Consider the following 8,064-nt stretch of genomic DNA (forward strand, 5'->3'; position numbering starts at 1 on the left):
GTAAAATCAGTCATGTACCCAACATCTTCACGATTCATGTACATAGGGGATCATTAGGTAGGTTTATTCTTATTTTTGGTTTTAATACAAACCTAGGTGCTCATATAGGACACCTTAGGTTTGTCATATTTTTTGTAGGAATAATCAACATGAAAATATAGAAAAAGGTACGTTTTATTGCATTACTTTCCTTAATTTTTTAAATAGTGATCAAAGGGTTCCCACAGACCCTAAGAGAATAAAGGTCATTCCTGATTGGCCCACTCCACCAAGTATAAGGGAAATCTGGGGCTGCCATGACTTAACAAACTTTTACAGAAGGTTTGTCCCATATTTTTCTATACTTGTAGCACCACTCGTTGAGTTGGTGAGGAACCATGTTCCCTCATGGAAAGATCTCCATGAAAGGGGTTTTCAGACCTTACCCTACTCTAACATACCCAACACCACTAATACATATGTTTTTATTCTTTTTGCAGGTGTCGAGGGAAAGAGTCCAGAGTATAAAGAACCTCAGGATTTGAGGTCAAATCCTTTCCAAGGTGGAGGGGATGATGCAATCCTACCCCCCAAGGGTATTGGATAGAAGACTCCAAGAGGATTGGGCTAGAGCTGCTAAAGAAGACCCTAGGGTTCTCATGAACCTAAGGGTAGATTTTTTGAACCCATGGGCCAAGGTTGGGTCCACTCTTTTTTGTAAATATTAGAATAGGTTTTTTATTCTTTTGGGCTTGTATTATGGCCATTCTAGTAATATAGGGTTTTAGCCTTGTATTTAAGGGCATTTTGAGTAGTCTTTGTAGTAGAGACTTTTTTTTTGTATTTTGGCACCAGGGTGAGCTTAGCTATTATAAGGGGTGTGTAGCTAAGCTCTAGCTTCTCAAGGAATCTTCTCAAGGAAGCTTCTAAAGGAGGTGAGCTTAGTTATTAGAGGGGTGTGTGTAGTTAAGCTCTACCTTCTCAAGGAAGCTTCTCAAAGAAGCTTCTCAAGGAAGCTTCTCGAAGAAGCTTCTCAAGGAAGTTTCTCAAGAAATCTTCTCAAGGAAGCTACCTAGGCTATAAATAGAAGCATGTGTAACACTTGTTGTAACTTTGATGAATGAGAGTTTTGTGTGACACACTTCAAAGTTCAACTTCTCTCCCTCTTTTCTTCCTTCAATTTCATGCTCCCCTCCTTCTGCCTCTTTTTCTATTTCTTTTTCTCCATTGAAGCTTCCTCTCTAAGCTTCTTATCCAAGGTACTTTCTTGGTGGTGAAGCTTCTTCTTCCATGGCTTATTCCCTAGTGGATGGTGCCTCATCTCACCTCTTATCCTTTATCTTCCACTGCATCTCCATGATGGAAAATCACCATTAAAGGGCCTCATTGAAGCTCAAAGATCCAGTCTCCATAGAAGCTTTACAAGCAAGCTTCTATCAAGTGGTAATCAAAGCACAAGAGCTTCAAGTAGGTGCTCCTTAAACCTCCATTAATTTTCAGCTTTACCTTCTCCTCCATTGTTGTTTCTTCATTTTTATCCATGTATCTCCTCACATGTCTTGTGCTAAATGTTATTAACATGATTCCTTAGAATTTCTACCAATTAAACTTGCTATAGAAACTAGATTTGATTTTCTATGGTTCAAATTTCTTGTTCTTGTTCTTGAACCATGAATTGTGTTGAGTTTAGGTTCATTTGAGTTTTGTCTTGCTATTTTTTATGGTTGAAACCTAAACTATAAAATTTTTACAAAAAATTTTAAGTATAAGAAAACCTCAAAAATCTAGAGTGACTTGTTCACCTATTGTAGTTTTGTCATAGAAGTCATGTCTAGTCATGAAACTTGTCACATAAGATTTCTTATGTTGTACTGAATTTTATTTTTCTTGTTTCTTTGTCTAACTCATTTGTTCATGAGTGTATGAAATTATTTTATCCTATTAGTTGATTTGAGTCAAATCTTTCATGTTAATTAGTCCTTAACATGTTCATGCAAAATTCTTAGAGTCTTTGATTGTGAACCTTTTCTTGAACTTTTAGGTTTCCTTATGATTGTGTCTATTGTGAATTTGAGTTTTGGTGATTGAATTGCTGGCTGAAATTTTGATCCTAAGTGAATATTGAACTGCTAAAACTGTGGTAAACAAGCCTAGTGATTTCAACATACATAGGAAGGTTGAAAGTATGCCTAAGGCAATCAATATACAATGCTTTAAAAATTCAAAGTCTGGAATCGTTGGTGCTGGCAGCTTGAACTTACGAACTTGTAAAAATTATTGGGAAATGGTCACTGCGAATTTTGAGCTGAAATTTTTAATCAAGTTTCTAGACATCTGGAAACAAATTAGAAAAGAAGATCCAAGTGATTTGGATAAAAGGAAAAAAATACTAAAAATCACACAAGTTGCCAAAAAAACCAGTATCCAGAAAAAAAAAGTGAAAGGGAAGTGTGCTTGTTGTTTGGCTCAAAATTTTGTTCTATAACTTCAATTAAAAAGTAGTGAGAAAGCAAGTGCCAAAACTAGAGGTTTCTTAAGTCTTTTTTTTATATAGTTTTTTTACTCTACTCTAGAGCCATTCTAGGTTTCTCTTTGAGTCCTAGCTTGCTTTTATGTGCTTTTCATTGCTTTAATTGTTGAATAATCCTAGAAAATTTGTCTTTTTAAAACTCTATTGGTTTAGCTTTCATTTTATTTTTTGGTCTTTGGTTATTGCTTGTTTGTTCATTTCCTTGTTTGTGAGTTGTCATATAGGGAATTGGAAAGGAGGATTTGTGTCATCCCTTGAAGAATTTGAGTCAAGAAGAAAGGGGCCAACCACCTTAAGAGCTATTGGACTAAGAAGCACTCCAAATTGAGTGAAACACCAAAGAGAGAATAGCCACAAAAATTGAGGACTTTTTTTTTTAATTTTGTAATTGGCAATTTGCTTTGCTTACAAATTTGGTAACAAAAAGGCCTTTCGTTGGAAGTAAGTTGGGAGCCTCCAATAGTTCAACCTACTTCCATTTGTGTGTAATAATTTTAGGCAATTTTCCCTTAGGATAGTGAGTGTTTTGTTGGGAACCTTAAATGAGGTCATCCAAACACTCTTAGGATCCGCCTAGTTTACATTTCTTTCACTTTAATTTCTTGCTTACTTTCATAGTTTATTTTCTTTACTAGCCACACATAGTTTATCTTGTTATTGCATAGTACTTTCTTCTTTCTTATCATGCTTATCTTGAGTTCTTTTGAACCGTACATTTTACCTTTTGAAAACCCTCAACAATAAAAACCACAACTTAGGAACCAACATGAGTCATCATTCATCTAGTGTTGATGGTGAGGGTACTAGTCATAAGGACCCTCTATCTAGAATATTAGATGACTTGAGTTCCCTCAAGTTATGGAAAGAAATACTAGAAAGAAAGGAAAAAGGAAAAGAGAGGGTAGAAATAAGTCAAGATGAGAGGAAACAAAGAAGGGAAGAAGAAAGAAGGAAAATACTAAAAGAGTTAAGAAAAGAAAAACATGCCTCCTATAGTAGTCATGACTCTTGAAAGAGCCTAAGTGAAGAACTTCGTGACTATTATGAAGAAAGGCGTAGGTCACATCTTAGACCTCACTCCTAAAGGAGAGAAATGGAAAGAAAGCCTCAAGAGGCTAACATTAACCTCTCACACTTCCATGGGAAGGACAATGTAGAGGCTTACTTAGATTGGGAAATAAGGGTAGAGTAACGACTTAAAAGGAAGTATACTTCAAAATCTTATAGCTCTCACTCTTATCCAAAGAAAGACAAAGGTCAAGGTTTCTTAGAGGCGGCACCTTCTAAGCCCAAAGATGATAAGGGGAAGACAATAGAAAAGCAACCCCCTAAGGCTAGTATGCAAGAGAAGACAAGCTCTATAAAGTGCTTTAAATGTCTTGGAAGAGGACACATTACTTCTTAATGCCCCACCAAGAAAACCATGATTATGAGGGGCCAAGACATTTATAGTAGCCAAGATGAGGCTACTACTTCACCTTCCTCTAGTGAAAGTGAAGAAGAAAAAGGGGAAGAATTTAGTGTAGAAATCTACCCCCAAAAAGAATGACAACCTTTAATGGTTAAGGAGGAGTGTAAGGAGGTAAGGGTCTCCTCCAAGAGGTTAGCTAAGAAGGAAAGTTATTTTTCATTAAAGACAAACATTAAAGAAACTTTTCATGTTAGACAACCTCCACATTTTCTCCTTTGTAAAAAGACACTTGTTAGCATTGTCACACCTCTTGGGCTCGAGGTTATTCCTCAAGTAAAGGAGTTGTTGGATGCGGGTTTGGTTCATAAGAGCTTAAATCCTTGTGTTTTGTTGGTTCCCAAAATAGGTATTATGAGGCACCAAATCCCTATGATAGGTGGTATGATGAATGTGTTGAGTGGTGCAACCCTCTTTTGTAAAATCACCCATGCATCCAATATCTTCATGATTCACATACATAGGGACTCATTAGGTAGGTTTGTTCTTATTTTTAGTTTCAATACAAACTTAGGTGCTCATATGGGACACCTTAGGTTTGTCTACCTTTTTGGTAGGAATAATCAACATGAAAATACAGAAAAAGGTACATTTTATTGCATTACTTTCCTTAATTTTTTAAATAAAAATCAAGGGGTTATCACGGACCCTAAGAGAATAAAGGTCATTCATGAGTGACCTACTTCACCAAGTATAAGGGAAATTTGGGGCTTCCATGACTTAACAAACTTTTACAAAAGGTTGGTCCCATATTTTTCTATACTTGTAGCACCACTCATTGAGTTGGTGAGGAACCATGTTCCTTCATGGGAAGATGCCTAGGAAAGGGGTTTTAGACCTTACCCTACTCTAACATACCCAACACCACTAATATATATGTTTTTATTCTTTTTACAGGTGTCGAGGGAAAGAGCCCAAAGTATCAAGAACCTTGGGATTTGAGGTTAAATCCTTTCCAAGGGGGAAATGATGATGCAATCCTACCCCCCCCCCCCCCAAGGGTATTTGGTAGAAGACTCTAAGAGGATTGCGCTAGAGCTGCTAAAGAAGGCCCTAGGGTTCTCATGAACCTCAGGGTAGATTTTTGAGCCCATGGGCCAAGGTTGGGTCCACTCTTCTGTGTAAATATTAGAATAGGTTTTTCCTTCTTTTGGGCCTTGTATTTTGGCCATTCTAGTAGTATAAGGTTTCAGCCTTGTGTTTCAAGACATTTTGAGTAGTCTTTATAGTATGAAATTTTTTGAATTTTCATGTATTTTGGCATGGGGGTGAGCTTAGCTATTATAGGGGGTGTGTAGCAAAGCTCTAGCTTCTCATCTCAAGGAGGTGAGCTTAGCTATTAGAGGGGTGTATCTAGCTAAGCTCTAGCTTCTCTAGGAATCTTCTCAAGAAATCTTCTCAAGGAAGTGAACTTAGTTATTAGAGGGGTGTGTGTAGCTAAGCTCTAGCTTCTCAAGGAAGCTTCTCAAAGATGCTTCTCAAGGATGTTTCTCAAGGAAGCTTCTCAAGAAAGTTTCTCAAGGAAGCTACCTAGGTTATAAATAGAAGCATGTGTAACACTTGTTGTAACTTTGATGAATGAAAGTCTTGTGAGACACACTTCAAAGTTCAACTTCCCTCCCTCTTTTTATCCTTCAATTTTGTGCTCCCCTCCTTCTCCTTCTCTTTCTCTTTCTTTTTCTCCACTGAAGCTTTCTCTCTAGGCTTCTTTTCCAAGGCACTCTCTTGGTGGTGAAGCTCATTCTTCCATGGCTTATTCCCTAGTGGATGGCGCCTCCTCTCACCTCTTATCCTTTATCTTTCACTGCATCTCCATGGTGGAAAATCACCATTGAAGGACCTCATTGAAGCTCAAAGATCCAGCCTCCATAAAAGCTTCACAAGCAAGCTTCCATCACAATGATTGGCCAACAAGAATAAGGTGAAGAGGATGCTTGAATATATGGGTTAAATCCTTCTGTGCATAAACCGAGTCGCACATTCCGCAGATCAACAACAAAATCTGCATGTACCCGATCAAAGTGCTTTCAGGCTTCACCATCAGATGGATGGCGTAACATGCCTGAAGATCTTCTATTCTCATAGTGCCATGACATTTGTCTTGCAGTTTGTATTGATGCAAATAGTCTTTACAACCTTGGAATTATAGGCAAATAAAACATCTCCTTTATTAGAACTGGTTTTTTGTTGCTTGTTCCAACAGTCTTCGCACAATACCTGGGCTTGTTACAAAATTTGCATTCAATTAAGGCTCCATCATTGTTATAATACAACATGAAGCCTTCCACAAAACAGTCAATCCTCTTAGCCTCCAATCCCAACTTCGATACTAACCTCTTTGCATCATAAATTTTTTTTGGCAGACCATCTTTTATAGGTGTTACATCTAAAAGCATTTTTGAAATAAACTCTAAGCACTGGTCAAGAACATTTCAGTTGGACTTGCAAGCTAAAAGCCTCACGGATATTGATAATTTTGAGTTTGTTTCCCCTTTGTACAATGGTTCATATGCCTCCACCAATAAATTGTAAAATCTTTGAGTGTCTTCATTTGGAGGTTCTTCCGTATTATTTCAGTTTGGAGCTTCAAACGTCTGAGGTTGTCTGAGAGCATCACACACCATGTCTTGCATTAACATAAATTGTTCATGTTGAGTGACATATTTTACACTAGTTGAAGCAACCATGTAACATTGTGATGCAATCCTACCCCACAAGGGCATTGGATAGAAGACTCCAAGAAGATTGGGCCAGAGATGCAAGAGAAGGCCCTAGGATTCTCATGAGCCTTAAGGTAGATTTCGGACCCATGGGCTAAGTATGAGCCCTTTTATCTTTGTACATATTAGATTAAGGTTTCATTATTTTTTGGCCTTGTATTTAGGGCTCCATAATATAGGTAAGGTACCCTAGAAATGTAGGATTTTTCAGCCCTAGTATTTAAGGGTGACTAGACTAGTTTTTGTATTAGGGGTAGTTTTGTAATTTCACATGCATTAAGTGATTATTTGATGTGTGTGGTTGGAAATAAATTTAATTGAATTGGGAGAAGTCCAATCCAATTAAATTTTAGAGGGGGAGGTGAGCATTTGCTTGCTACACCCCATTGCCACATCATATAGTCACACTTTGTACTTGTCCTTCATGCTTTACATGCCTCATGACACCTAAGCAAACTTAGTGGAGAATCTTGGACTTGATATTGGATTAGTGGGCTGAACCATAGCTAAAATTCACTAATCATAATTAGTGAAATTTTGGCTCCAAAATTTGGCTCCACAAATTCAAGTGAAATTTCAATAGAAATTCAAATTTTCCTCCAATTTTGTGTGACACTTAGGCTATAAATAGAGGTCATGTGTGTGCATTTTTTCAACTTTGATCATTTGAGAATTACACTTCAAAGTTCAGACATCTTTTGAGGCACAAATTTTGTGCTTCCTTTCTCTTTCTCCCTCCTTTCTTCTTCTCCTACCTTCAAGCTCTTATCCTTGGCCTCCTATGGTGGTGAGCTTCTTCTAGACTCATCTTCTCCTTGAAGTGGCATCTCCAATCATCTTTCTTCCTTCTCCATTTTTCTGCCATGATCTTCAAGAAGCAAAGGACTCCATTGATGAAGAAGATCCAAGGCCTACAAGCTCCAATGGAGCTACATCATGTGGCATCAGAGCATCTTCATCTAGGTGATGTTCTTTTGCTTCCTTTATCTTTTTGTTCGGTCAATTCACTTTAATTACTTATTCTTCATCTTATTCTCCATGTATATCCTCCATTGTCTTGTGGTTTGGTGCTGTTTAGAGTAGATTCAAAAAAAATAAACCGATTAAATCTTAGATCTACACTTGTTCTTGCATTTCTATGGTTCAAATTTTATAGATCTACTCTTGAATCATTTTTTTGTGTTGATTTTAGGTTCTATCATTTTTCAGTCATAATCTTCTTGTGCTGAACCTTTAGATCTAAATTTTCTTCCAAAATATTTATTAGAAAAAAAACACAAAAATCTAAGTGTAAATCACTTATTCCATGTTGTCTTATAGTCATGTTTAGTCATAATAATTGTCACATTATGTTCTAAGTTTGTGTT

This window comes from Glycine soja, chromosome 18, assembly GCF_004193775.1.
Source record: "Glycine soja cultivar W05 chromosome 18, ASM419377v2, whole genome shotgun sequence".
Classification (NCBI taxonomy): Eukaryota; Viridiplantae; Streptophyta; class Magnoliopsida; order Fabales; family Fabaceae; genus Glycine; species Glycine soja.